The 26352-nt window shown below is 37.4% G+C and overlaps 1 long non-coding RNA gene across 3 annotated transcripts; it reads left to right on the top strand.

Moving 5' to 3' along the window:
- The first annotated feature begins 1903 nt into the window (after positions 1-1903).
- LOC145989689 (uncharacterized) lies at positions 1904-25529 on the top strand. Of its 3 annotated transcripts, none has more exons than XR_014441883.1 (4): positions 1904-2030; positions 8590-8688; positions 11332-11635; positions 25331-25529. It is a non-coding gene; the product is annotated as an uncharacterized LOC145989689 (long non-coding RNA). The 3 variants fall into 3 exon arrangements; XR_014441885.1 differs by lacking the exon at positions 25331-25529 and adding an exon at positions 13457-13551; XR_014441884.1 differs by lacking the exon at positions 1904-2030 and adding an exon at positions 4580-5118.
- Positions 25530-26352: the final 823 nt, after the last annotated feature.

Genomic DNA, 26352 nt, shown 5'->3' with positions numbered 1-26352 from the left:
TGCATGCCCTTGCGAGTTATCGTCCTGGCAGGGATTTTTCTCCTGGGAAGGGAAATTTGATTGGCAAAAATTAAGAGAAAGGGGGTGAAAAGGGAGGAAAATATATTTAAAAAATGGAAAGCTGGGAAAATCTAAACCAAGTATTTAATCCTCTACAGCAATGCTTATTTCTAATTTACACTTTCTATCATGCTTACAGTAGTGTACAAACACTTGAAGTATTGATATTTATATTGTCCGACGTTTGTTTTAATCAATTTTATGTTCAGATAAGCTAATTACTACCGAGCCTACGGTGTACATACAGTGGAATCCTGCGAGCCACTGGGCATTGTGCTATCACTGGGCTCGAACGCCGGACCATTTGATTAGGTTTTGTTGTAAAAATATAGCGGCTATTTATTTTTTTAATTATTGTATTTAAAAAGCTTGCATTTTTATTAATGTAATCTGTAGAAGTGTTGTATTTCTCAATAGAATAAAAGGGATTTTTTAGGACGGAAAGGGATAATAGAGGGAAATTTCAGTCTGATCTCTGATTTGGGTTGCGCAATACACGTGAGAGAAGATAAGCATTGTTGCCAATTAAGCTATTTTGAGGCCAGATTTGGTTCTTTCGCACTATAAACATGAAATACTCCGAGAACTTTTTGAGCTCTACGATAGGAAAATCTAGCTGCAAATACGTGCATAAAATTATTCATGAATAAATTGAACAAAATATAACCACAGTCTGTGATATAACTTTGCACGTTTATTAAAAAGAACAAGCCAAATAGTTCGTTGTTATATGTATAATGTTCTACTGGAATCTGGAACCTAAATGAGAAAGACAAATAGGCTATATATTATAAAACACTTTCAAAAAATCATTTCCTTTTGTGTTGGCACTCTTACACGGTATTCAAATTAAACCTCTCCTCACAGAAACCTCAGGATTCAAGTCACGGCAAAGGACTATGGGCTTTCTGAAACTATTATATTAAGCGATGAAGTTTAAAAAGATTGAACTATGTAACTTCAATGGTTGAAAATAACCTTCGTAGTGACCAAAAATAATAGACTCTTGATAGTGACGTGCATAGGCGTAGCTAGAACTTTATATTTGGGTGTGCACAAAGAAAAAAATGAGGTCTTGTACCTTTTTAATAGCATATTTTGCAACACAATCACTTGACTCTTTAACTGCACTGATGTTTGTAAAGGAATATAAATTCACTAAATGACAGTGTTGAAAATTTCTGAATATATGTAGTAGAAAAAATCAAATTGCATAGAAATTACACACACACAAAATGTTCATAAATGTTACAAACAAATACATCAAAATACACGTCATCTATAACAAGAGACATCTGTCAAAAGGTACAATGTTCTTAAACTCATCAATATCTTCATTTACATCAATAGACTAAGGTTTTTCCTGTTCCACAAATAGCAAGAGCAGGGCTTCCAATCTATCCTGCTTCTGAGTTGCTCTTAATTTAGTTTTAACTTGGGTAAGCTTGGGTAAGCTCTCACACGTGCAGCTTGTGACAGGTATAGAAGAAAAGCGCTGTAGTACAGAGTAGAATGCAGTAAATATCTTCTTTCTCCAATGACATAAAAAAATCGAAAATCTATAGACATTCGTTTCATCAGCGATAATGCACACGTTTGTACCAAGTAATGACATTTTCAACTTCTTACAAACTGCCGCTTATTTTCTCTCTTATTGAAATATTTGTCTTTAATTCTCTTTGATAAAGCAGCCCATTAGGGTGTGCCTAGGAACACCCGGCACACCCCGTAGCTACGCCTATGGTGACGTGCCTGATTTTTTATTTTCTATTATTCGAAAACGCACTCTTTCCCCGTTGGTTATTTTATCTATGCTCTTTCCACAATATTGGCTTGGCAACACTGAAACTTGACAGAAGAAGACCAAAGATGAACCAAAGTATAAGAAGTTGTCAAATGTGGATAGTTTCGTTGTTTTAGAAGGGCTCCGAGTTTAGATGCCAGTTTAAGATCTTCGTTGGATAAATTAGGTAACGTATTTCAGTATTTAAAATAAGTTTAGCCTGATACATAAGAAAATGGGAAGGTCTCATATTTGTTTCTTGTTCACCAACGTGCCTGTACAAACATGTTTCTTGCCCTTGCCGGTTATAATATGAATATATAAATACATGCATTTTTGAGTCCATGCTTATATCCCCAGTAACATTGTTGACTACGATAACATATTTCAGTGTTGTTAGTAATGACATTATGGAAGACGTGAAGTGGAAATTGTAAATTTATGGCGGGATTGTTCTAGAAGTTTTTATTCGGGTGGGAGGTAAGGCTTTTTTTAAAAAATATTTTCTCACAATATTCTATTGACTACTTGAATGCTATAAAACGTGAATAAATTCCATACATTATTGTAAATTATAATTTGTTCAAGTTTTAAAGCATTTAGATTAACAGTTTCATGCATCGGAGACACATTTAAATCCGATATTTTATCTTTCTCGTGGTTTGTACTTACCAATTATGTATTGCGGAACATAGTGGAAGGTGCCAATATGCTTTTTGCACGAAAACAAACACTTTTTCTGCTAAAATAAACCATTTTCCTTAATGCTACGGAAAGCACGTCACGGTGCGATATCGCTTGCTTTGCGAATTGTAACGCTTCTTTTGTTTTCGAATATCAATGTTTCCAACTCTATTGTGCATGAAAGTTGTAAAAAAGCCCCAAAAACCATCCACGGGTAGCCCCACAAACCATTGACGTTAGCCCCAAAAACCATCCACGGGTAGCCCCACGAACCATTCACACGAGGTTAGGTTAGGCCTGTTAGGTTAGGTTCCATTAGCACCCATTTCACCCCTAAATTAATCGAAAAACCATTTTCCTTTCTCGACAAAAAACCGCGCGTTTCTCGAAGAAAAAAAAACTCGCGTTTCTCGAAAAAAATCGCGCGTTTGGAAACCCTGATTCCACTAGCGAGATCGCGTGACTTCCGACGCTAGAGCCATCTGCAGGTACATCTTGGAAACCGGCATAATGTTGTCGATTTTCACAATATGCGCAATATTATTACATGAAAAGTGATTATTTATTGTTCTGCTGCATTGTAGGATGAAGTTTTAGGAAGAATATATATCGACGGAGGTTATAAACCTTGGAGAAACTCATTTCCGTAAGTAGTTTCTTGTGTAAAATTGAAGAAATGTGTCTCCGATGCATGAAACTGTTACCGCATTTAGGTCAGTAGTAAATTTTATTCTGTAAAGTTGTGAGCATACCAGACTGCAAATAATTGATTTCAAACGTTACCATCACCAATAATGCAAGATTTTACCTTTCTCTACTCAAGTGAGTTGCATTAGTGTTACAGGCACTAAGGGGAATAATGGAATAATTTGGTGCCACGATTATTGCATAAGCCATGCTATTCAAAATCCTCAGAATAAAAGCTATTTCTATACTTTACTAAACTTGAGTATGTTCCAAGAATCATTTAATGTACTGATAATTTCACACAAATCCTACAGTTTAGGATTTGTACCACTGTGCAGTGTGCCTCAACCGTTAGGCAGTTAGATTTAATGGCCCAAGTTTCGAATGCTTAATTCCAAACTAATTTACATTTATACTACAATTGTACACACATACTTAATCATGATTACTTACTGTGTGCTTGCTTGAGAGTGTTTTTTCACTTCTGTATGCTTCTATATGATTCTTTTCTTACAACCAACCCTTTTTGAACAGACTGCTGCTCCATATAGATCATGTGTGTGGTGAGAAGGGTTTTTGTAATTGGGTTAGGTCTTTAAATGCTTTTGTGGTTAGGTTAGGCAGGCCAGGTTTAGGGCTCTTAACATTACAATAATTTCCCTAGATGCTTTAACATCTCATCACATTGGTGCTGGTTTGTCACAACACCCAAGCCTTATTTTGCCAGTAGTCTCTGGAATGACTTGTCGATAAGTCGCTTTTGCTTAAGGTGCCTTTTACCTCTTCAGCCCAAGTTCCTTTTGTTTTATCGCGATTTCATCATGCTTCGTATGCAATGTTTACGTGGTTCGAATTCGATGTACATCTGTTAACACATACTGCAGAGTTTTAGTGATTGCTTAAGATTTGTTCAATATATGCTTTCGTGGTTAGGTCTCTTAGCATTAAAATAAAGTCCCTAAATGCATTCTACTAAGGTTCCAATTTACTTCTACATTCATTACCACTAGTCTATGATAGTTACCGTTGCTTGTCAACGGAGAATACCTTGTCAATGGGAATCATGCATGCTTGCGTAAGGTTTTTTTTTTCTAATCCATACAGTGCTGGACGGTTCAAATTTCGTGGGACAATGATTTCCAAAATTTTACAATAATTAGTCTTTCTGCTAGGGGAATTTGAAAAAGAACATAAAACAATTGGAACCATTACCTTTACTTTAACAATAATTTCCACTATTCTGTGATACTTTCTATTTTTTCTATGGACAAAGAAATCCCTTGTTGATGGGAAGTGCAATGCTTCGTAAAGTACTTTTTAAAATCCTTTTTTCACCAAAGTTCAAATTTACTGTAACAGCTATTTATACGATTCTGCGGTAAATGTCTTATATCGGAGACACAATTCTTCATTTTTACAGAAGAAACCAGTAATGGAAATGAGTTTCTGTAGCATTTTGAAAGTTCGTGGAGGTATTTTCTCACCGTAGAATGCTGCACAACAAGAAATAAGGACTTTTGATATAATAAACTTGCATTTTGTGCAAAGCGACAACATTATGCCGTTGTTTCCATTATGTACCTACAGATGGTACGAGCATCGAAAGTCACACAGTCTCGCCAGTGTTTCCAAACGTGCCTTTTTTTTCACAATATTTTTTTTTAACTATGCTTACCTAACCTAACCTTGCCGGAAATGGTCTGTGGGGCTATCGTGAATGGTTTTTGGGTCTATCCATCAATGGTTCGTGGGGTTATCGTGAATGGTTTTTGGGGCTATCATGAATGGATTTTGGCGCTATCCATCAATGGTTTGTGGGGCTATCATGAATGGTTTTTGGGGCTATCACAAATGATTTGTGGGGCTATCCGTCAATGGTTTGTGATGACGTAATGAACACGAAAGTAGGTATTTTTCGGTTAAGAAGGTTGAAATACTGCATACCCACTCCAAATCGACAAAACACAAGCACGACGTGCAATGATCCATAGCTGTGCGTGCCATATTGTATGTTCTGCAACGGACGAAAGGGACCAAAAGAATTACTCGTAATGTGAAAAATCGATGTTATTTTCGTGTAAAGAGCATAATAGCACCTTCAACTATATTCCGCAATACACAATTATTAAGTACGAACCATCCAAAACACAAAATATCCGATTTTAATGTGTCTTCAATATAACAAACTTTTACCGATTCTGCTATACATCGTTTTTGTCCTGATACTTTGAAAAAATCATTAGACATTCAGAACCGTTACTGTTTTCTGCTTGAGACCTGCTGTGGCATGATGGGCTTTTACAATTATAATAATATTCCTGAATGCTTTGGTAGTTAGGTTCCACGGGTCAGGTGTAGTGCTCTTAGCATTAAAATAACGTCCCTAATTGCTTTCAACAGCTGATCATATGGTATCTTGTATGAAGCACGAAACCTCTTTGATCCTCCAGTGTCCAAAACAACAGTAAACAAAATATTGCTGTGAAGCTACTTTGGTAATTTAACAATACAGGGAATTTCTCCAATTTGTTTGAAATTTCGGATACTTACTAATTTGGGTCTCCTAATCACGAATCTGCACTTAAAATTTGGCGCTCACGTATAGAAATTCCTGAATTATGGCTAGCCCCACGAACCATTGGCGCGTGGTTAGGTTAGGAAACATAGTTAAATTTTAGGGTCGTAGTAATATCAGGAATATATATATTTTGTTCTTTAAGTATTCGAAACGGAAAATCTTGCGATAAATAATGAGCAATTGTGCATTGTCGGTTGCGATGACTGACCCTCTTATTTTGAAAGTTTGATACGTGAGCGCCAAATTTTAACTTCAGATTCGTGATTAGGAGCCCTAATTTAGTGAGTATGTCGAATTTCAAACAAAATGGAGAAATTCCCGGTATTGTAAAATCGCTCCGCTACTTTTATCATATTGCATATCTAGTACTTTTTGAAACTCTAAATTGTGCTGTGCTAGGTCCTTTCTCAGAGCTTCAAACTGACTTCCACATTCATGCAAATATCATTAAACTTTCGGAACTGTTACCCATTTATACACTTGCTCTCTTTCATTTATGGGCTTTCTTTTCTGTCTTTAAAATTATTCAGTGTGGATGTTTGTGAGTAGATTAGGCAGTTAGGTTCTGAGCCTGTCGTTAGTGTTTCTCTTTTAATTTGATGATATAAGTGATTTCATTTAAGATTTAGTGATGTGATGTAGTGAGATGCCTAAAAATTGACATAAAAATTTTGAATTTTACACTCCTGTTGTGTGGAAACCCTTACTGCTTCAGAGTATGTTCTAAATTTTGTAAATATTCTACACTCCAAGGACTTCTAACAGTGTTTTTAATTCTTGTGTGAGCATATATCCATAAATTCTATGGAGAGGGGCTGTCACATGTACTGAACTACACCAAGCACACCTGTATCATTTAGTTGTTGTCTCTCATGAAGACAGTGTCTCTTTCTGTACAATTTGGTGCTGCTGTTACATTTTACATCTTACATTGATCAAATTACAAATAAATGTTGGATGGTGGGAGCATGTGTTCCAAAACCTTACATCAAAAGACATGTTTGCTTGCTTGTAGCAATGCATATTAAAGGAAAAGTTCGTAATGCAAGCAATACATATATACAAGATCTATGATTTTTTTTTTAATCTGGCAGTGTGCAGTTATTCACATTTTTTTTGCATGACAAACTTTTAGCCTTTAGTAGACGACCAGTTTATATCTGTACAGGTGTCACATGGCAGCGATTCATACATTATTTCTCCAAAATTACAGATGATTTTTCGCTTTCCATACATGCACTGAGTATATAGTGTGTAACCAGGCTAGCTAGGCCATCTGTAAAGCCTGAAGCCTAGAAAGTAAAATACGGAAAAGAAATCTCTTAGAAACTGCGTGAATTAAGCTGATTTGAAAAAGAAGGTAATGGCGATTCTGAAGTTGGCAACCTGAATTCTTAGGAGTTGGTAACCTGTATTTTTAGAAGTTGGCAACCTGTATTCTTAGAAGTTGGCAACCTGAATTTTTATAAGTTTGCAACCTGACTACCGTTGGGATGGCAACGTGGCTTCCTTGAATACGTCAAGAATGAGTCTAGTCTTCTCCCTTACTCCATAGCCTTGGACCAGGTGTCATTTGAGATAGCCCAGGTCTTAGACTCAGAATACGCCACTGGTGTGTAAACATAATTTTCACAGATCACTGCACCAATGACAAAATCAGAAATGCACAAATTTTGACTTTTTTGTGTAGTGTAGTTTCTGACTTCTATTCGTTGATTGATTCCCATGCTGACTTACATGACCTAATTAACAGCCAGCCAGCCATAAGTAGGATTTAGCACATTCATGGTTTTGGCATTGGTGTAATGAAATGCTTTTCGAAAAAAAATTGCAGTTATTAAGATCATTGGTACTTTAGTATTATACGGACTACCTCATTTGTTTACGTTAAATTATATTCCTCCTAACCTAACCAGATAGTCCATATAATACTAAAGTACCAGATCATTACATATGAATGAGTTGTTACTTTTTGATTACAGTTCCTTGCTATGTTTTAGTTATACATGCTACAATGAAAATGGAAAAAGAATGGTTGGCAAGGTACTAATTGTATTTTACAAAGTCAATTCAACATGTAAACATTTGTTGAATTTCTAAAATTTCCCAAAATTACATACTTGCATATTTTCCCCCTTCTGGAGAAAAAAAACAACAACAGGTTTTATATTTGGATAAATGTTGGCATTGGAAAATATATAGGAATCTCTTAACCAAAAGTAAACAGAAACTGCACTTAAAATTCGTGGTTTGGCATTGGTGCGACGATGTGTCATCAAAGGGTGGTCGTTTCTTGTGTTTCCATAGGGTCCAGCATCCATAGGACCAATGGTGCAACTCATTTTTCAGGAACTTATCCAGTAACAACATTTTCCCATGTTACAAATTTTAAGCCACCTTAACTTTTGCATGTGTTCTTGTTAATTTTCAAAATTAATCACTCGCAAGAATCATGTAATGGTTTTGTATTTATTTGTTAATATGGTGTTGAGTTGTTATTGTGAATCATCATTGCAGCCAGAACCATACATTTAGTATTACTTGTAACTCATAACATGCAGAAAGATAGACAGATCAGAATTTATTGAATGATTTAAGAGGTTTTCTCAGCATATCAACCAGGTGATTCTGGATCAGCTTCCGAGCATTCGAGAGTTAACACCACTCTCATCTTCAGGGATTGAAGTCAATTGGGAAATCACCTGGTTGATATCCCGAGAAAATCTCATCATCATTCGCTATCAGGAAAGCTTCAAGAATTATTATTGAATAATTGTCTTTTCTTCCCTAATTTTAGCAGTGTTATGGATATTGTGAATTTCACAGACCTAACCGAATAAGTGTTAAGAGGAGATGTTTGCAGCATGGTGCTGTCTACAAGAGAGTTTAGTTCAAGGTATGTAAAAAGAATAAATTCAAATAATTTTTCACTTATTTTTTGTAATGGCTTTAGTTGAAATTAATTACATTAGTGGTCACTAGGGAGTGGATTTTTAGGAGCTAAAAAACTGGAAATTATTTACTTTGATGTTCTAAAACCATTGCAAATATGTGGCTAAAATTTTAAAATATTTTCATTCAAAATTTTGTCTAAAAAGTAGATACTCACCGGTGACAGCAAGATGTTTGTTGTATGATGCATTTCATCCGGCTATGTATACAATTTTTACATGGTTCGATTCCGATGTATGGCTGTTGACACATACTGAAGAGTTTTTGCGATTGCTTGCTGTCCGTTTCCTTGACACTGGTTTTTACTTCCCAGCAGCGGCGAACTATTGTTAAATTAATACAATGATAGTTTACAGACAAGGAGATTCGAATCTTGCAATCGGTCAAGCTGACGTGACGACTGCCCAACCTCCTCACTTCAGAGCTGACCTAACCAAGTTGACATGTGCAGAGGGTTGAAGAAGTCTCAGCGAGGAACATTTCCACCATGAGTCGAGAAGAAGGTGGTAGGAGGTGGGGTTAGGCCATAAGACACCAGCCGTGCCCGTTTTTGCCTGGCACGGTGAGGGAATTTTTGCAGTGTTGACACAGTTGCCACCTTCAGAGATAAGTCGCTAAATACGACGGATTTGTAAGACCCGTTGGGGAAGTAATTCAGGAAAAGGGTACTGTCTACTTTTGGAGAAATGAACCTAGTATTTTTCCAAAGTTAAATGAACATTTTGATAATAGATAGATGCACCTAGACGGTCATCCATACTTTTTTAAAATTATAAAAGTAAAAAACCTATGGTGATGCGAGTTTCCTTTGGCATTTCGACAATTTCTTTTTGCGAAAAATGTCTAGGATATTTTCGACATCCAGTTGGAATACGTGTGCATGGGGGGAGAAGGTGAGAGGATTTTTTTCTCCCTTCCTCTTGTAATTGTTGTGTTTTTAGTGAAGTGTCCTGTGGTGTATAAAGATAGGTTAGTGAGTGAAGGTGAATCAGATTAGTGCATTATTACTTAAACACACACTCTTTTCCACGTTACCAAACGAGGATAAACATCTTGGCCAGTGGTGCAACCTCAAGGAGGGGGCAGGGGTGGGCATTGCAGAGTTTTTCTTCTTCTTCTTCTTGATCACGTTGGCACTAGCCATCATAGTTGTCGCCGGCCACCACTTCTTCCCAGTACATGCTTTTGTAGTTAGGTTAGGAGGGTCAGGTTTAGTTCTCTTAGCATTAAAATAAGATCTCTAAATGCTTTCTACTACTGATTGCTGCCAAAAGGTTTGAATTCTAGCTTCTATCAATGGAGAATTCCTTGAAGTGCTGCCCAAACTGGAAGTGCACGCAGTGACTCGCTTTCTGTGGGCAAGAAGGTGTAACCCCACTGACATTCCTTGCCAATTACATTAAGTGTACGGTGATAAAGCAATTTTGTTTCATGCGATCACACAATGGTGTATGTTGTTCGAGAATGGGCATACAGAACATGTTATTTCAGGTAACTTTAAAGTGATGACAATCTACAGGGTGGGAAATAACCTTTTGCTAGGGGTCTGCAGGAAAAAGTAACAACAATTAAGAAATTATGGTAATACCAAATGTTTACTACGTCAATTGTGGTTACAAAAACAAAATTAAAAGTTAGTTCACGACAAAGCACCTTGCTTCAAGGCAAATGCTAAAACCAAGACCTTCTTCGGCGAAGTGGCATTGACTTCTTCAGCAGTTCTGAACGGCCGGGTGCATCACCGGATCTGAATGCAGCGGAGCACTTTGGGGCTATTCTGAAGGACGCAGTTGAGTCCTTGATGATAGTGGAACGTGGACCGGACCGCTATTCTCGGACAACACTCCTTGCACATCTGGAAAATGTCCTCCGTGACATGGAATGGAATACGGACTGTTTGCGAATCTTCTGAGCTCCTACCCTGATCGTCTTCGTGCTGTGAGAGAAGCAAACGGCGGACATACTAACTTTTAATTTTATTTTTGTAACCACAATTGTCGCAGTAAACATTTGGTATTACCATAATTTCTTAATTGTTGTTACTTTTTACTGTGGACCCCTAGCAAAAGGTTATTTCCCACCCTGTATTCTTAGTTTACACGGTCTTGATCTGACAGCATCACCCATCTCAATAATCCACCGATGGTTGTATGAGATCGAAAATAAGGGATTACGGGATAACAATATTGTCATCTTCACCTCGGCCAAGGTGCTATAAAGAAAAGTAGCTGGGGAGGTAAGAGGGGGTTGCGCAACGCAGCCAATAGAACAATAAACAATTACACGTCACGTGCAAAATGTGTTATGCATGACGAAAGTTGGTATATGTGAGGTGGGGCTAGTGATGGCATCATAGTGGGGCAGGGACAGGTGCCACAGTTCACAGCCAAACGAGTGCATGAAAGAGCCAGATCTGGCCCCAAAAGAGCTAAGTTGACAACAGTGTTCCCCAGCTGCCTCAGAAGAAATTGTCCCTCTCCCCTTAATACCAGATTGAATAATTCTGTTTCTGATTAATGTTTTTGTCACCTGTTTGCACATGTCCGTTAATAAACTAATATTTGCTCTTTTCTTTCATTTTTGCAAGTATGTTCATTAATATGGAACCAGCTTTATTGTAACAATGGTCGCAGATAGCCTGCCCGGAATTCCATTTGACCACATCTTTGCTCAATCCAGATTACCTCCAGAACTTTGGCCTTTCCACCTGTTATGGTCATACACTTCATCAGCCACGCCCGTCACAGGAGCATTTAGTCGTCACTGCCTTCACATCACATTCACTTCAGACTACATACACTGCCCGTAGCAACCCCAACATGGCAGAAGACTACAGGGGGTACGGTCGTTTCCTCGCATTGATTGGAGACGACTTTGAAGAGAACTATCAGGTAAGTTACATTTATCGCTCTGAGTTACTGACAGTCAAATTCTCATTCAACAAAATGCATATACCAAACCTTAACATTTACTACAAAAATCACTAATCCATCCCCACTGCACTGAATTTAGAATGCAATCTCTGTGCATCTGGAAACACCGTGGCAGAGTGGTTAGCACAAGACACCAGGGTCCCATGTTTGAATATCAGTCTGGGGTTGTGAATGTCTCATCACATCATCACTAGGCTGCAGATTTTTCCCTATTTGCCTTTTTTTTTTAGTCCTTTGTAGTTAAACATAGGTTTTAATGTTTTACGTTAATTTCAAGGTGTTTCTCGTATGATTTTTTTTTATGTTTATTTTGAAAGTAAGTGCCTATTTTGCTTAATCATGTCTAAAATGTATTTTTTCGTATCTGCACAAAAATATTTGATCAAAATATATAATGACTGCACACAGAAAGGGAAAACTGTAATTGCCTTATTGAAAAGATAGTAAAAATGGCTTTATAAGTAAAGCGAAGAATATGGAAAGGTTGAATACTGTACGTTCATTATTTTGTTTGATACCTGGTGGAGGCACACAGTGGTTCGGATCCCACTTTAAACTGTAGGTCCAGTCCCTACTGTGTATAAAGTGGACTTAAAACACCAAATCAACTCGACTCATTCATTATTTTGCAATACAGGTTATTGTAAATTTTGATAAATATATACATGTATTGAAAATTTGGTCAGCAACCAATTTTATGAGAACACGCATGATGCAAACCTCTTTCATTTATTTTGCACGTGCCAACAGGGATATTCAATAGAAGATTGGCCTTCCACTATTGTTCCTTTTCCACTATTTAAATCTGTACAGATCGTCAAACTGCCGCATATGTCTCTTTTTAGGCTACCCAGTAAACTGATCGCTCAAAGAGCAGATGACAAGCCAGCTGCGAATAGATGACGTATCAACATGTCGGATCGTGTTTTGAGCGCAACGCTAGCCTCGTAACTTTGAAAGTCTGATTTTTGCCTTAAATTGAATACAGAGAAACACGAGAACTGGCAGGGGTCATTTTTCCATGGTGTAGTTTTTAAAATTGTTGCAAGTTATTTTAGTGGAAATGTCCATTAAAAATGCCAACATGAAACTTTTGATGATGCCATAACATGTAGTATTATTACCTCACTCGTAAATTAAACAGCCAATAAGATAACACTATGAATAACTGTGCTTTAATGTTATAATATATAACTGCGTAAAAATTTATAAAATGCTCATTTGCCCTTGCACACAAAATGATTAAATAAAGATTTAGCTTTTGAATTTTTAACAAAAACTAAATTAGTTTAACATTGTCCATTATTTACAAATTTCTGATATTAGGGCTACCTTTATGTAATAGAGCTTAAACATCTAGCCACCTTGGATTTAATAAATCAAAATGTTGCATATACTATTTAGGATAATTATCCAATTTAATCAGAAATAGATATTGCAAAAATATGAAAATAATATTAGGTAAAACATAAATATTATGAAAAATAATTAAATATAAATAATTTAATGCGAGTTATTAACTTGAAAATATACTTGATACGTATATTCCAATAAATGAGGGAAATCTGGCCAATATGGGGTTGTTACAAAATCAAGTCAAAATCCAAACTATGTATCACAACAAATTTTACAGAAAACATTCAGATAAAACATTGACATTTAGAATAGTTCAGATATAACGCCTATCAGAGTTTTGCATAGGTAAAGTTTCATTTTCCACTTTGCCCTTTTTGTTCACATCTGATTAATTTCAAAGGACCACTGCCTTCATTAACACAGGTTGCTGCATCTAAGCTGGAGATAGTAGCATGCCATTGCTTGAATCCCAGTGGAAGTTGATTGCAGTGCTGTGGTTTGTGCTCAGAGGTTGTACGGTAGGTTTACATTTTTTCTTGCCTGGGATCTTTCAAAGTACAATGTGCCAAGTGCTTGTCCATGTTTAAATTTAGATCTGGATTCTGGTGGATAATTGTATTTCTCCAATGATCTCTGTTGAGTGAAGTACGGAGTAGTCGAGATGCCGTTGTGCAAGGCTTCATTTGTGTGATCGTTTCTTGACATGGCGTAGGTGTTCTATTCGTTTGTGTACTGTCCGGATGTAGTGGAGTTAGCATTTGCATGTGGCCTTGTACACACCAGGGGACGGAAGCTCTGATAAGTGGTAACTTTTGAAATTCAAAAGGGCTCTTCAAATCTGGGGTATTGCATGGTGTACCACTTTGATGTTGAATCATTTTGAGGTCCTTGGATAGTCTGAGATAATGTGGGTGTTCAACGTTTGCACACCACACTGATAGCTGGTGTTCGGTGCATTTGTTGCTCTGCCCTATCACTATTTCATCTATGAGCAGGCACAAAGTGCCAGGCTTACACTTTAATAGTTGTAGTAAAATGTATGTAATTATGTGGCAAAATTCTAATCAGTTCGAAAGCTCAACTCAGTTCGGTACCAGCATTACATATCCTGTTTGTTAGATTGCAACACTTCAGCACCAGGCAGCACATGGGAACTTCAGTTTCTGCATGCCAGATAGAATCAAGTGAGTAGGCAGGGTCTTAGCATTTTGAATTTTGCTTAACAAATTGCTGGCTGGGCTACCTGATGGGAGAGAGTGGCCCAAACAACATTGTTTGTGAAAACAATGATGACTTTGAATTACCTGATGATGTTTGGGCTTCATAATTTTAAATGAGAAATAATGTGGTCAAAATTTTTTATCTGAAATAAAAATAAAACAAACTGCATCTTTTCACAGTTAGGTTGCTATATTACAACAATGTAACATTGACAACATCCATTATATAATGGATTATTTTTGTTTAAAAAATTGCTAACCATTGTTATAATATCAGGGTGGCGACAGACCTGGAAAACCTGGAAAACCGGGAAAAGTCAGGGAATTTGAGGTGTCAAAAAAAGTCAGGGAAATGTCAGGGAATTTAGTCTTCATTGACTTTTCTTAATTTTTTAAAATTTATTTAAACATATCGTTATGGAACTCTGCACGGGAACAAGAAACCTCGTTCGTAAGTTTCGGCCTCAACTTTTAGGCCCCTTTTATGCGCAACACAACCACGGCGCCAGAAACCAGTGATGACAGGAGGAGAGAGAGAGAGAGAGAAATTTCTCTCGCCCTGGCTTCTCGGCGGGAATTTTAAATTCGAACACTATTTGGAGGAAAATTGTTATAATTCGGGCACTATGGGAGCAATCTACTTCGGATAACTTTTGTTTTTCAGATAAAACATCAGAGCATACAACCGTGTACAATTCATAATGCCGAACTGAGGAAGGGTGGTTTGGGGGCGCGACCACCGAATTTCAATGAAAAAAATCTGGAGTTTGCTGGGGGTGCGATCCCCGAATTTCAATGAAAAAAATCTGGAGTTTGCTCCCTCTTCTCCCGCTATTTTTATGAGAATGCGCAAACCTTAGTATTCTCTTCAAAGAATGGACGTTTCCAAAGAGAATGAAACATGTTTCATGTTCTTGGGTGCCATACAAGTTGAATAATATGTCAAAATGTGAAACCCTGTTTTTTACGAAAAATAGGTAATTTGCATATTGCTCAGAAAATTGTTATAACTCTGGCACTATGGGAGCAATCTACTTTGGATAAGTTTTGTTTTTCAGCTAAAACATCATAGCATGCAACCGTGTACAATTCATAATGCCGAACTGAGGAAGGGTGGTTTGGGGGCGCGACCACCGAATTTCAATGAAAAAAAATCTGGAGTTTGCTCCCTCTTCTTCCGCTATTTTGGGGAGAATGCGCAAACCTTAGTATTCCTTTCAAAGAATGGACGTTTCCAAAGAGATTGAAACATGTTTCATGTTCCTGGGTGCCATACAAGTTGAATAATAAGCCAAAATGTGAAACTCTGTTCGGAAATGTGGCATGGATAGATATGTTGCGGAGAGGGGTGAGGTTTGTCATCAATATGATTTTCCCAGGCTTGCTCCAGACATGTGTCAGAGTTTCCACCCAAACATAAGAGTATGAAGGTCCAAGAAGCACATTCATTTCGTAATCAGCACCATGATAGCATATGGTATCATCGGGGAGTAAAGGTAAAGCCTCTAATCTGTATTACGTGGAAAATGCATTGAATTATCATTTTTTTTCTTGTCCGTACGGGAATAGTAAGGGGATTTGTCAACAGATGGAGGGGATAAGAGTGGGTGGTGCCGTCCGATAGTTGTCGGACGTCGTAGTAAAGCATTTTGCTGAGCAAACTAAAGGAACATGGAAACAAATATGTTCCATTGATACATACGATTTTTGTCGAATATCGCCACCCGAGAAAGTACCTCACTACGACATGCTACAGAAATCGCATGGACTGCAACATCCAACAAAAATCGCATGCATAAACAAGAAGAGCTTTAGACTGCAAATTTGCTGCTGGAATTTTATTACTCTTCTGGCTCACTTCACCTTATTTAATGTAGCAGTGCTTACGAAGGTTTTCTTTCATCATCCTGACGTATTACTGGTTTCGCACAAGTTAACATACGTTTACAATGACATTGCATTATTCTTAGATATCAAGAAGAATCCAACCAAATGGGATATACCTAGTCATATCATAAATACTGTCACAAGGTTTGCAGGAGATAGACACAAGATGGTTAAGGATAGTGTAATATCCATAGAATATGTGGTGTACGAATATGTGAAGAACACAAAACACCTATACTACTCAAAATGACAACCTTTAGCACGCACACAGTCCTTCAGTCTTTGTGACCACGCATCAATTGCATTACGCACGATATCTACAGGGAAGTCCGCCACTGTCTTCACAAGAGAGCGCTTCAAACTAGCGATGTTGGGGTGTCTTTTCTTGCACGCCATTTTCTAAAGAACAGCGCACAATTTTTAGACCAGAGAGTTAAGATCGGGGCTACCAGAGGACCAATCAGAAGTGGAAATGAAGTCCGGCACAATCGTCTGGAGCCACTGCTGTGTCGTCTTAGCCATAACTGACACTGGGTGATTACCCCTCTAGACCCTCGGAGCTTGTCGACAGCTTCTCGTGAACTCCTCGCATATGCTCTCTCGTTTTGGGCATTGAATGCTTCCTCCATATTGAACAGTTTCTCATCGGTGAAGAGGATTCGTCTGTGCCCATTTGCTGCGTACCGCGTGGGTAGGCACTTTGCTTTGATCTATCTCTGCTGCTTTAACGCATCATTGAGGATATGACCTGTACGTCGTTTGTGAGCTTGCAGTCCTAGGTTACAACGTAACACACGAGACATGGACAGTTTTGACATCTTCTGGTCCTGGGGCAGTACTGACTGTCTCCTGACATGATTTCGTCGCACACATGCCGCCACTGCTTTCACAACCTCTGGAGTTTGTACTGTTCGAGCCCGTCCTACCCTGGGCCGGTCATTCAGACTTCCAGCTTCAATGTATTGCTGGATAGTGCGATACACGAACCTCTTTGAGATTTGAAGCTTCTGGAGAACTTTGAAAATCTCACCTGCTTCTTTCCCCACCTTATGTAATGCAATGATAGACACTCGATTTTAATGCTCGCTCCATTCCATCCTGATCTGTACCACAATCACCTTCTCCCGTCTGCAGCTCACCACAGAATGACTCAGGTCTTACACCTCCCCATGGGCAGGTGCTACCCTTGCCCTGAAGATGTCCAGCCAGCCTCCAAAGTTGTGACAGTATTTATGATATGACTAGGTATATTGAATACTATCACGAAAAAGTGAAACATAAATCTGCATTGGTGAACGTTATAAAAATTGGCAAGTGCATGCTCCCAACCTCAAATTTACTGCAACACTAGTATTGCAATGAAATTAACACCACTCTCTGTCCTGTCTGTTTAAACTCGTGAGAGATGGTCATTAATCTCTCACTGAGTAAGTTTAATGTCCAATATTATGAAATAAAATACTAATAATAAATACGTAAATATGTTAATATCATATTTACTCAAATCATTCAATCATAAAAGCAAATCACTTTCTTCAAGAATTGACTTTTCTCTGCCAGCCCTGCTAAATTTTCACTTTCCATCTACTGATTTATACGAGGGGTGGCCAGAAAGTAATTTCCAATTAGTAGGGACATTGATTTTTCGCAAACGCCAAAACCGTGAAAACTTGTAATTGCTGCGAAGTTATGTTTAGGAATGTGCAGTGATGTCTGGACACATTTTTGGCCCGTTCGAAATATTGAAATTTGGCATAAAATGCGTATTGTTGGCGTTTTTAGCGATTTTTTTTAAAGAAATGTCCTAAAACAACGAAAAATTCCATGAAATCCAACATTCTTGTTTTTTCTGTTTGTGAGTTATACGTACATGGAATAATTCTGACAGCCACATTAAATCACGTATTTCCCACGATTTTTTCAACTTCTATCAAAACCATTTGCATCACAGAGCAAAGTGGCAGGGTTCTAACAAGAGATCGAGTGCGTATCTACCGTCACATGTGAGCCACATCTTCGTATATGTCGCACGAGATATGTTTTGAATTACCAAGCTAATTTCGCACCATCGGCATTTGTCGAGTGAGTAATAATGGAACTCAAGTCATTAGGGCGTCTGACTACTATGCGAGAGACCCGGGGTCGATCCCCTGCGGGGGTGAACCGGGATGTTTTCCACCTATTCAAACTGCTCCGGCGCCCACCCAGCATCATATGAAGCTTGTACCTTGAGGAAACTTTGAGGAATAAAGGTAGCCAGGAGCGTGGTGCTGATCACATCACCCCTATACACCTTAATGGAAAAGTGCAGGGGAGCACTTTACTTTTACTTCCTCAAAAATCTGTTCCAACATATCAAACTGTCACAAAAATACGTAGACCATGTGACCTACAATTTAGAATAATAGTTTGAAAGCACAATGGAGTATTACGTTTCGGTATATTTGGTAGATAAATGTTCTCAAACGAAAAACGCGAATTTTGGGAAACGTAACACTAACAAGTCAAAAAAAGATAATGCCAATTTTTGGTGCCATAATATATCGGTATCTGTCACGTGAGATTGATTGATTTTAATTTTTTGGGTGCATCGCCACTTATGGTCATCATGCACCCTTCAGAATATACGGGGAAAATTCCATTATCTAAAATCCGTACCTTAAAATTAAAAAAGGGGTATGGAAAATAACTTTCCCAAAAGAAATTTCAAGATATCAAACTCTCACGAAGAGGCGTAAGCCATGTGACTTACAATTTGAAACAGTAGTTTAAAAACACCATGAAGGTATAATTTCAGATATTTGCCAGAAAATGCGCTAAAATGAAAATGTGAATTTTGGTAAAAATAGCACCGTATAGTAAAAAATAAGAAAATACACCAATTTAAAAAAAATAACAAAATATCAAGGTCCCTACAGATTAGGCATAAATAAAACAAGAATATCAGTTGTAATTTATTACATTAGTAACAGTGAGTCCTAACCTAATTTTCGGCATAATCACCACCGTTGTTCTGGCATTTGTCGTAGCATGGTACTAAATTTTGTATGCCCATGGTATATGTGTGTGACAGCAAAGACTGGAACTATCTCTACCGCAGTGTAGCTGTCAAATCCTTGCCCTGCCAGAAACCTCTTCAGTTAAACAAGAGATGAAAGTCGGTACATTCAAGGCCAGGACTGTACAGGGAGTGGTCCAAGATCTTTCACCTGAAGTGATGCAAAGGGCCCGTGTGTACTCAGCTGTATGGGGTTGTGCACATTCGATTGGCCTTCCGTGAATTGTCTGCACCATCGTCTGACCATACTATCACTCACGACGTCCAGTCTGCACACCTCACACGATTGATGGTGGTTCTGTGCCAAATTCTGAGCGTCCAATGTAGGCTACATCGCAGTCGGTGGGAGACTGTGTGAGAGCTGCAATCTTTAACCTAGAACTGTCCTAAAACGGCTGCATTGCAACTGTACCAGATTACAGCTACATGCCACTTCTTCCTGCCTGCATGTGTGTGTGTTTATCTCTGACCACTAGTGCTGCGTATAGTCACCATTGGAGCTTTTTTCAGGATGCCCCTCGTATATGAACTTTCAGAAGCTTTTATTATTAGAGTGTTCCTGTTTTAATATGTTGGTTAGCTAAATCAGGTACCTATACAATGCAATTCTATAAATGCCTTGCGTTAAATTTCTAATACCTACATATCCTTTTCGTCAGCAATAATTGTATAACTGCATGCTGTCAGTTTTACAGTACTTCACTTGGATATACTGTACTGAAGCAGAAATCTCATTGATAATGTAAGGAAATATGACACTTTATTTTGTTGGATTCAATTGTTTCACTTATATGCAAGAGTTAAGTTGTTTGCTTTACAGAGAAGAGATAAGTAGCTTTATGCATTGAAAAATGAGTCCGCACTCATGGTTCTTGAAAGCAGCGGGTTCCAAACCTCAGTGGAAATATCAACATATAATCCAGAGAATGTATAAGGAGACTGATAAATTACAAATTGTATTTCTTAATCAATCACTCTTCACTCTTATCTCATTTAGTCGTAACTTTAAAAATAATCAAGTATTTTATTTTAAACTTACTGCGTATGACAAAATTCCGTAATCCTTCCCTAGCTTGTGAATTGTAATAATTTTCCAAATTCACTATTTTGCAGTTTGAATTCAAATCATAGAGAATAAAAAAATTAAGTCAATTTCATAGAAGATGATATTGGCACTTAACAAATCCATACCTGGATCTGTATAAGTTTATTATTTCCATTTGCAAAAACATCGATTTAGTTTAGTTTGTAATTGTCAGGGAGAAATGTAAATTTTGTCCTGGAAAACCTGGAATAGTCAGGGAATTTTATTTTTGCTTGTTTGTAGCCACCCTGAATATAAATATAATATAAATAAATGTGTGATGAATGGAGCGTGTGTTCTCCTGAAACGTCACAACGAAACACTGTTTTCTTATGCTTGTAATAACCGTAAACTACAAGAAAATAATAGATGTATTGTTTTGTAATTCGATAAGAAAAGACATGTCTAGTTTTTGAGAAATTGCATGCTAATTGCTGCTAGTCGAAAAATATCGACCCATCCGGTCTTAAGGGGTTCACATGTGGCTGTCGAAATTTCGACCATCAGGCAGCTAAAGGTTAATGGCCTGTGACAGTTTATAAGGAAATGCAATAATAATTATGATTTCTTGCATTTTTTCTTCCAGAAAGCCAAGGCCACCTGCAGGAGGGGCAATTGCCCCCCTCGTTTTCAATTTTGTTAAATTTGATTCTGCTCTTCCTCGACAGTGTGATAGTTAATGCTGTTGCTTTGTGATCAGTTTTCAGGGTTGCATTCCCTGAGGAGGCACATACTTTGGTGTATGCAATAACCAGACTAGAGGAGGGGGGGGAGTGTGTTTTATAAAGGACTTTTAGGCGCTTATAAGAAATTAGGGATGGGACCGATTAATCGGCCGATATAGGTATATCAGTGTATCAGTAAAATTACCGATTATTTTACCAATCCAATATATCGATAAATATCTGATAATTTAGTGCAAAATTCTGCCATTTTGTTATAATGTTTATGGATAATCTCCATGCCCTACTTTCTAAAAAAGTAAATGTCTAAATATGCAGTTTCTTTGGCACTGCAGTCACCTTGAAACACACATTTATTAAGGAGGTCAGAACCTGTCAGGTTCTTCAAGGACCATTTCTAATTTTATATCGGATCGGTTATCGGTATCGGTAAATATTATGTCGCTACTTTATCGGTATCGGTCAAAATTTCATATCGCCATCCCTATAATAAATTACTAGACATAATTATTAATTAATAATAATTTTATGAAATAACTGGTTGTAGATGCAATTTGGGTACAAAAGTTACTATTTTTAGTGCAATGAATACTTTGATTATAAAAAATATACAATTTGTCCAATGCAAAAACTTTATCATATAATGAAACACTGCACCAGAATTTGCTTTTCAATGTTCTCCGTGGTGAAGTTCTTCCAGTTGTCCGTGAGTGGCACTTGTACAGACACGAACACTTCTGTATTGTAACAATCCCATTAACTTGTATTCTGATCTTTACAACCCAGAAGTGTCCATGGAGAACCTTCTCTCTCTGCTCGAAGTGCTACTGATTCCCAAGGCAGGTTTGGTTCTCCCCGAGGCATACTGGTAATGTTGTCGATTTGTAACAAAGAGGTCGTAGGTTCGATATCTGTCGGAAGCACAATCTGACAGTAGTATATGCTACATTCAGTGAAACACCTTACATACTAGGAAAGTAATATGATATGGGAAACTAATTGCAACATAAATGAAACCAACTGTCTCTATAATAATAAATGTGAGGAATCAGATTTTGATGAGTTTACCACTCTGTGACCTGTAGGTTCGCCACCATATTGAAAAAATGGCGCTAAAGTTCACCTTGAAAATTTTTAAAAAATAACATCTCGAAAACTGTAAACTGTACACGAAATGTGAAGATAGAGTAGAAACTTTGCTAAATTGTGGTTTTTGTTTGATAGAGCTGTCTGGAATCCTAATTGAATTAGAAAGCTCCAATTAATTTTTAGAATTTCTGACACAAATAACAGCAAATATTAATTAGGATTCAAGGAAGCTCTATCAAACAAAAACCATAATTTAGCAAAGTTTCTGCTCTATCATTTTGGTTATCTTCACATTTCGTGTACAATTCACCGTTTTCAAGACATTAATTTTTAAAATTTCAAGGTGAACTTTGGCGCCATTATTTCAATATGGCGGTGAACCTACAGGTGAGAGAGTGGTAAACTCATCAAAATCAGATTCCTCACATTTATTACTATAGAGACAGTTGGTTTAATTTATGTTGCAATTAGTTCCCCATACGATCATATGCTACTGTCAGATTTTTTTTATTCCTGTTCCCAAAACCATCCAAAAATTAAACTTACGCCAAACAGAGATTACATTTAACTGTATAACATATCTTATTTCCACAAAAATGAAATATACGTTTTTTTTTGTGTTTTTTTTTTTTTTTTTAGATATTTAAGGTCAAAGGTTACATCATGTGACCTTGAAATGAAAATTTCAATATTTTCATAGGAAACTATTTTTTATGAAAACTATACCATAATTAGTTATATTTTTAAATTGACCTTGTAAGCATAAATTTGACATTTTTTTACGAAGTTGTCAACCCTGCTGTACGAACACCATGTATGACTGAGGGCTAAAATTTTACACATGTAAGTTACCCCTCTACCACCCTACCAAATTTCATGAAAATCCGAGATGATCAGGTTGGGAGCTGTGATGATTTGGTATGGAATGACCCAAAGGTCAAAACTGTAGTCTATACAAAGGTTTGAAAATGTCAAAAATGATCAAAATATGAAAATATACATATACGCTGTATTTACTTGAGTAACCCATTACAGGCCCGTAGCTAGAATTGATCTCCACTGGGGGCTCCCTGGTTATCTGAGGGCTTTGTAAAGCAAGTCTTTTTTCAAAAGTTTAACAATATTAAATTAAGGTAAATTTGGTGGGGGGGGGGGCACTAAGTTACATAAAATTTAGAAATATCATGCAGATACTACATTCTATATCTTTTAAAACATCGCTTAAAGTGTTAATTGACTGCTACGGAAATCATTCCTTACTACACACCCCATACTACTTTTGATAATACAGATATTTATATCACACAAGAAAAAATGCACAATATTCAATCATAGTACCCACAGTACATCCCCCCCCGGCCGAAGAAATGAAACTCTCCTTCGTTCCCAAAACTTGGAACTGTTGACCTTTGATGTACATGTGGAAGTCACAGATTTCTGTCTAAACGGGAGGTCGGAACATGGGCAGTGAAGGTACATATAAAGATGATCTCCTGTGAAAGAACCTTCTAAACACTTGAGTTTGGTTCATAAAGAAGATGAACGAATGCAATAGCTGCTGTCTACATTTTCACTCTTCACTGTAAACAAATTACACAAAATAGTTTTACCCAATGTCAAGGGGGCTGATGGCAGTTCCAGGGGGGGGGGGGCTCAGCCCCTCCTGACTCTTGCCTGGCTATGAAAAAAAAGAAAAAAACTGAAACTGTGGTAGATTATGAAAGTGCACGACTAACCATACATAAATAACATTTATCCCTCATAGGAAAGCAACCCATTACAATGAGAAATGAAAAAAAAAATAATTAAAGTGTGTTCCGATTTAATTATGCCACAAGTAAGGACATTTCAATAAAATGTACTCAATTCTCCCTTGTAATGCTTTAAACATGCAAAAATGTATTGTATCAATTGATCATCACAGGTGAAACTATGATGCGCCACTATGGTTTCCCCCACACAAGGAAGCGACTGATAACCAAAGTTTTAGCCACATTTCAAAATTATAAGCTTTGTTCAACTGTGCTGCACCATTCAATCCAAAAACTTCTGACACCTTTTCTTTTTTGTTGCTTGGATATGTATTATTTTCTATTAAAACTCCATTTCTAGCATGATTTGAGGAAAATAGCGTGAAAAAACCAGTGTGACTTGTACTACATTAGTTTTGATGATCGTAGAAGCTCACAAGAATTTAAAGCAATAATTTACAACATTACTGAAAAAAAAAACACTTTTTGACTGTTTTTTTTCCCCTGAGAGAAAAGCCCACATGGGGAAAACTGGGCTGGGTCAATCCTGGTTCTCAGCAATATGGAAGTCGTAGTATACCTGTAGCAGCGCCTGTTCTGTTGATGGTTTGTATGGAGCAGTCTCTTGCCTGAAAAATATCTGGAACAGCTCAGAAGCGATTAACACAAAGTGGTTTCTTCATCTTAGGGACGAAATCATAGTCACGAGCTTAAGTACAGGAAGTATGGGGGATGTTAGAGCACTTCCCAGCCTCATCAAGCTAACAAATCAGCCACAGGTTGTGCTACATGCACCCAGGCATTGTCCTGCAAAATGATGGGATGATTCAGCAGAAAGTGTTGCCTCTTGCCTCAATGCAGGTCACAGGTTATGGTCTAAAAATGAACAGTAATACTGCACATTGACGGTCTGTCCTTGACATACGGTATGCGTTAAGATAACACCATCACAGTCGTACATGAGAATCAACAACATTCAACTTTCAGTTGAACGTTATGCCACCAACTCCAACAATACTGTATTCCTTCCATCATCACAGTGCATGCACCTATTGTTGGAAGGAAGAGTCAATTTACTGGGAGGTAGGTTAGGTATCAAACTAATGTGTGCTTGAGTTTCGTTTTTAAGTCTACTTTATGCGCAGGAAGGCTAATCGGGACTACAATTTAAAATGGGATCCAAATCACGTGTGTTGTGCCGGCCCCCATGGCAGAGTGGTTAGCACATGGACACGTAATCACTCATCCCTATCTTCGCAAATTAGCCAAAAGTGGCACAAAAAGTGAAATAAAATAATCAATGAATCAACTGAATCACTTGTGCCTCCACTGCACATCGAACCTGGGACCCATTGATTACAAGGTGACGATGTTACCACTATGCCATCGGGGAGGGAAAAAAAGTGTGGTGTAAGCAAGAAGCACCAGTTCTGTTGCATGGCATTTATACAGGAGTGTTGCCACTATAATATCTCCAACCCATGTATATCGAAAATTTTCAATTATAGGACTGTTTTGTTTGCAGATTGGAAATCCTCAGCAGGAGCAAAACCCTCAGCAGTTTCGAGAACAAGCCGATCAGAATGGAATAGTTCAGCAAGAACCTAATCGACCGCCCGCAGCAAGAAACATTTGTATGATTTTGTTACAAAATTTTCTAAGGTTTGTTGGTTGGCATATTAGATTACATCATGCCTTTCCGTAGATTTTCGTAGTTTAGATACTTTAATTTACTTTCTCCACTTCAAACAAATTTCAAAAGAAGAAGAAAAAAGAATACTCATAATGTATGTGTGTTGCCTAAGTTATCTGTAGCAAAAGAAAATGTGAAATGTTTCAAAATTTGAAGTAGAAGCATGTGTGCAAGTGCATAGTTCAGTATTTTAGTTTGAAGTATTGCTTCTGTAGTTTTGCAATTAGTTCTGTACTTTGGATATTGTAGTAACTGGTGTTCTTAGATGGATAATAAAAGAAAAATTGGTAAGCTGCTTGGAAAAATGCAGATAGAATATTGGCTAATATGGAAAAATAAACTACAACATTTGGAATTGGAAAAATCCAACTGTTGAAATGGTTCAAGTGTATTAGATGTTGAAGTGAATTAGGCATTATACCGGGTGAGTCACCTAAAATTACCACCGGAAATATTTCGTAAACAACAATAAATATTGAATAACTGCTTTCACAGATGTATAGGTATGAGAGGGGCTCATGAAATTAGTGAACACAGAGCAGAGCCGAGCGTAAATGCCGTCGTGCATACAACCCGCACGCTTGTGCTGCATTTTTCCTACACTCGCCATAGATAAGTATCATCTCGGCCTTTTCAGAGTTTGAAAATACTATTATCTCAGCAACAGTTCTGACGTACGTACACTGTCGTCTGGTTAATCAGTGTACTTTGTTATGGCCTTGTTTTATTTGATAAATTTGGTAAATCAATTTGAAAGAAAGAATGAAAAAATGTATAAGGTGCAAAGTTTAATAGTTGAAAACTTAATGATTTGTCATGATCAAATGAGAAGAGTTTATTGTTCTGTATAATGT

The sequence above is a fragment of the Lepisma saccharinum genome, chromosome 7 (genome assembly GCF_977018435.1).
Source record: "Lepisma saccharinum chromosome 7, izLepSacc3.1, whole genome shotgun sequence".
NCBI classification, from domain to species: domain Eukaryota; kingdom Metazoa; phylum Arthropoda; class Insecta; order Zygentoma; family Lepismatidae; genus Lepisma; species Lepisma saccharinum.
Note: the sequence above shows the minus strand (reverse complement) of the source record. Positions and strands in the feature narration are given on the sequence as shown.